The following is a 5870-nucleotide window of genomic DNA, read 5'->3' as shown; positions in this document are numbered from 1 at the left end:
ATTAAGATATTTTGAGCAAACTCGGCATTTATTAGTTTTACTATGCTCCTCATATGTACGCAAAATCCTATTTAAATCGGACCACTATAGCATATAGCTGCCGTAGGAACGATCCGTGGAATATTAAGTTGTTGTATGAAAAACATTTTGTTTTTCATGATGCCTTGACCAAATTCAACATTTATTAGTTGTACTATACTCGTCACATATAGACAAAATCATTTTAAGATCGGGCAACTATATCATAAAGATGCCATAGGAACGATCGGTCGAAAATTAAGTTGTTGTATGGAAAAATATTTTGTTAATCAAGATACCTTGACCAAACTCGACATTTATTAGTTTAACTATGCTCTTCATATAAATGCAAAGTTCTATTTAGATCGGTACTCTATATCATATAGCTGCCATAGGAACGATAGGTCGAATGTTAAGTTTTTGTATTAAAAAATATTTGTGTTTCAAGATATCTTGACCAAACTTGGAATTTATTAGATTTTCTTATTCCTCATATACATGCAAAATCCTATTAAAATCGGACCACTATATCATATAGCTGATATAGGAACGATCGGTCGAAAATTAAATTGTTGTTTGTTGGCTGGCTCGAGGTCCGCGTTTGTTAAAACAAACAATGAAAACAATTTTATTTTAATTTTCTTCCGATATATTTCGGTTGCACATCGGCAAACCGTCTTCAGGGCACTAACACCAAGGTACAAAAAACAATTAACAATTATAATACAATAAATTAAACATTATTTCGAACATTTTACATACATTATTTTACACGTCTGCGCTTTTTGACGTGGAGATTGTTACTGAGGTTGTTTGGCTGTTTAAGAGGTGTCTGTACAAGTGAGCGCAATTTTCTGTGTCTGTCTTGTAGTTTAGTCGTTTGTTGGTTGGTGTGTTAATTATGTGTAGCATTTCCAATGTGTGTCGCTTGTTATAGTGTTGTTCTTGTTGTAAGATTGTTGTTTCATCAAAATTTGGTGTGTGGTTGCTTCTTATACAATGGGTCATAAGTGCTGTTTTCTGTATATTATTTTGATGTCTTAGTTTGAAGTCCGATTTATGTTGACTAATCCTTGTTTTTAGCTTCGATTTTGTTGTACCTATGTAGACACTATTGCACTTGTTGTTGTTTTCCCCGCCACATGGTATTTGGTAAACGACGTTGCTTTTTTCGATCATCGGGATTTTCGACTTTATCTTGTTGAAGAATTTTTGTAATGTATTCGTCGGTTTGTGTGCTACTTTTATATCTTGTTTGTTATAACAGTCTGAGTTTGTGAGGCGTTCTGATAGTCGTGGTACATATATTAGTGATTTGTATATTTTAGCAGGTTCTGTTGGCTTTTTTCTTTCGATTTGTCGTCTTTTTAATAATGTTTTGATTATATTTGGGGGGAAGTCATTTTTGGTCAAGAGTTTTTTGATTTCATGTTCAATTTCTTTGTGGTATATTGTGTCCGATATTTTCATCATTCTATTCATACAGCCTAGTGCTGTATTGATTATCATACTCTTTGGGTGGTTTGAATTGAAGTTGAGTATTCGTCCGGAGGCTATGGGTTTCCTATACCACTTTATTTTGAGTGTGTTGTCCATTCTGATTACAATAGAGTCTAAAAATGGTAATTTCCCGTCCTTTTCTAATTCCATTGTAAATTTTATCTGTTTGTGGAAGGAATTCAATTCTTTTAGAATATTTTCCACGTCTATTTTGTTCGTTATGGCAAAAAGGTCATCTACATATTTGGTCAAGAGTCTTGGTTTTATTTTTAATTTATCTGTAATCTTGTCCAACAGTTCCTCCATTAATATATCTGCGATTACTGGGGAAGCCGGTGATCCCATTGGCATTCCCTTAAGTTGTGTGTATATTTTGTCTTCGTATTTGAAATATCTGTTTTCCTGTATGCAAAATCTAACTATGTCCATAAATAGTTGTTTCGGTATGTTCGTGTGCTCTTCTAATTTGGTCCATTTTTGTCTTATTGTATCAAGTGCTAATTCTATTGGTATGCTGGGAAATAAGGATACTACGTCAAAAGATACTAATGTTTCCTCTTCTCTAATCTGGGAGTTGTTGACTCTGTCTTTAAAATCTACCGCGTTCTTGATGTTGTACCTAGAGTCCATTGTCAGATTTTTTAATATTTGTATTATATATTTGCACAGCCCGTAAGATGGAGATCCGATGGAAGAACATATTGGTCTCAGTGGTGTTCCTTCCTTGTGTATTTTTGGTAGTCCATATATCCTCGGAGGTACCGCTGTTGTTGTAGTCATCTTATTTCTTTCGTCCTTTGAGATAAGACCCATCTTGAATAATTGTGCTACGAAGGTGTTATTCTTTGTCTGTAGTCTTGATGTCGGATCCAGTCTCAGTGTTCTATACGCGCATAAGTCGTCTAAAGTCGTCTCCCAGATTAGAGAAGAGGAAACATTAGTATCTTTTGACGTAGTATCCTTATTTCCCAGCATACCAATAGAATTAGCACTTGATACAATAAGACAAAAATGGACCAAATTAGAAGAGCACACGAACATACCGAAACAACTATTTATGGACATAGTTAGATTTTGCATACAGGAAAACAGATATTTCAAATACGAAGACAAAATATACACACAACTTAAGGGAATGCCAATGGGATCACCGGCTTCCCCAGTAATCGCAGATATATTAATGGAGGAACTGTTGGACAAGATTACAGATAAATTAAAAATAAAACCAAGACTCTTGACCAAATATGTAGATGACCTTTTTGCCATAACGAACAAAATAGACGTGGAAAATATTCTAAAAGAATTGAATTCCTTCCACAAACAGATAAAATTTACAATGGAATTAGAAAAGGACGGGAAATTACCATTTTTAGACTCTATTGTAATCAGAATGGACAACACACTCAAAATAAAGTGGTATAGGAAACCCATAGCCTCCGGACGAATACTCAACTTCAATTCAAACCACCCAAAGAGTATGATAATCAATACAGCACTAGGCTGTATGAATAGAATGATGAAAATATCGGACACAATATACCACAAAGAAATTGAACATGAAATCAAAAAACTCTTGACCAAAAATGACTTCCCCCCAAATATAATCAAAACATTATTAAAAAGACGACAAATCGAAAGAAAAAAGCCAACAGAACCTGCTAAAATATACAAATCACTAATATATGTACCACGACTATCAGAACGCCTCACAAACTCAGACTGTTATAACAAACAAGATATAAAAGTAGCACACAAACCGACGAATACATTACAAAAATTCTTCAACAAGATAAAGTCGAAAATCCCGATGATCGAAAAAAGCAACGTCGTTTACCAAATACCATGTGGCGGGGAAAACAACAACAAGTGCAATAGTGTCTACATAGGTACAACAAAATCGAAGCTAAAAACAAGGATTAGTCAACATAAATCGGACTTCAAACTAAGACATCAAAATAATATACAGAAAACAGCACTTATGACCCATTGTATAAGAAGCAACCACACACCAAATTTTGATGAAACAACAATCTTACAACAAGAACAACACTATAACAAGCGACACACATTGGAAATGCTACACATAATTAACACACCAACCAACAAACGACTAAACTACAAGACAGACACAGAAAATTGCGCTCACTTGTACAGACACCTCTTAAACAGCCAAACAACCTCAGTAACAATCTCCACGTCAAAAAGCGCAGACGTGTAAAATAATGTATGTAAAATGTTCGAAATAATGTTTAATTTATTGTATTATAATTGTTAATTGTTTTTTGTACCTTGGTGTTAGTGCCCTGAAGACGGTTTGCCGATGTGCAACCGAAATATATCGGAAGAAAATTAAAATAAAATTGTTTTCATTGTTTGTTTTAACAAACGCGGACCTCGAGCCAGCCAACAAATAAATATTGAAATATGGAAAGGTCGCCAGAGCCATCAAAAAAAAAAAAAAAAAAAAAAAAAAAAAAAATTAAATTGTTGTATGAAAAAACATTTTGTTTTTCAAGATATCTTGACCAACTCGGCATTTAGTAGTTGTACTATACTCCTCAAATATAGGCAAAAAAATTTTGAGATCCGATCACTATATCATAGAGATGCCATAGGAACGATCGGACGAAAATTAAGTTGTTGTATGAAAAAACATTTTGTTTCACAAAATATCTTGACCACCAAACTCGTCATTTATTAGTTTTACTATAATTTCCATAAATAGGCAAAATCATATTAAGATTGGACCACTATATCATATAGCTGCCATAGGAACGATCGGTCGAAAATTAAGTTGTTGTTTGAAAAAACAGATTGTGTACCAAGATATCTTGACCAAACTCTGTATTTATTAGTTTTACTATTCTCCTCATATATATGCAAAATCCTATCAAGATCGGAGCACTATATCATATAGCTGCCATAGAAACGATCGGTCGTAAGCTAAGTTTTATGAACAAACATATTGGTTATCAAGATATCTTGACCAAACTCTGCATTTATTGGTTTTACTATTCTACTCATATATATACAAAATCCTATTAAGATCGGACCACTATATCATATAGCTGCCATAGAAACGATCGGTCGTAAACTAAGTTGTTGTATGAAAAACCATTTTGTTTCACAAAATATCTTAACCACCAAACTCGGCATTTATTAGTTTTACTATAATTCCCATAAATAGGCAAAATCATAATAAGATCGGACCACTATATCATATAGTGCCATAAGAACGATCGGTCGAAAATTAAGTTGTTGTTTGAAAAAACATATTGTGTACCAAGATATCTTGACCAAACTCTGCATTTATTAGTTTTACTATTCTCCTCATATATATGCAAAATCCTATCAAGATCGGACCACTATATCATATAGCTGCCATAGAAACGATCGGTCCTAAACTAAGTTTTATGAAAAAACATATTGTTTATCAAGATATCTTGACCAAACTCTGCAGTTATTAGTTTTACTATTCTCCTCATTTATATGCAAAACCCTATTAAGGTCGGACCACTATATCATATGGCTGCCTTTGGAATGATCGGTCGAAAATAAAGTTGTTGTATGAAAAAACATATTGTGTACCAAGATATCTTGAAAAACTCTGCAATTATTAGTTTTACAATACTCTTCATATATATGCAAAATTCATTTAAGATCGGACCACTATATCATATAGCTGCCGTAGAAACGATCGGGCGAAAATTAATTTGTTGTATGAAAAACATGTTGTTTTTCAACATATCTTGACCAAATTCGGCATTTGTTAGTTTGACTATACTCCTCAAATATATGCAAATTCCTATTTAGATCGGACCACTATATCATATAGCTGCCATTGGAACGATCGGTCGAAAATTAAGTTGTTGTATGAAAAAACATATTGTGTACCAAGATATCTTGAAAAACTCTGCAATTATTAGTTTTACAATACTCTTCATATATATGCAAAATTCATTTAAGATCGGACCACTATATCATATAGCTGCCGTAGAAACGATCGGGCGAAAATTAATTTGTTGTATGAAAAACATGTTGTTTTTCAACATATCTTGACCAAATTCGGCATTTGTTAGTTTGATTATACTCCCCATATATATGCAAAATCCTATTTAGATCGGACCACTATTTCATATAGCTGCCATAGGAACGATCGGTCGAAAATTAAGTTGTTGTATGAAAAAACATATTGTTTATTAAGATATCCTGACCAAACTCTGCATTTATTGGTTTTACTTTACTCCAGAAATATATATACAAAATCCTATTAAGATCGGACCACTATATTATAGATAAAACGATCAGTGAAAAATTAAGTTGTTGTATAAAAAAACTTTACGTTTTTGAAT

At 33.1% G+C, this 5870-nt stretch overlaps 1 long non-coding RNA gene across 1 annotated transcript; it reads left to right on the top strand.

Annotated features, from left to right (window-relative positions):
- The first annotated feature begins 2418 nt into the window (after window positions 1-2418).
- On the top strand, window positions 2419-4004 carry LOC138910942 (uncharacterized). The gene is made up of 2 exons (XR_011416157.1): window positions 2419-3742; window positions 3818-4004. It is a non-coding gene; the product is annotated as an uncharacterized lncRNA (long non-coding RNA).
- The last annotated feature ends 1866 nt before the right edge of the window (window positions 4005-5870 follow it).

Source organism: Drosophila virilis, chromosome 2, assembly GCF_030788295.1.
Source record: "Drosophila virilis strain 15010-1051.87 chromosome 2, Dvir_AGI_RSII-ME, whole genome shotgun sequence".
NCBI lineage: Eukaryota > Metazoa > Arthropoda > Insecta > Diptera > Drosophilidae > Drosophila > Drosophila virilis.
This window is presented reverse-complemented; position numbering and strand designations above follow the sequence as displayed.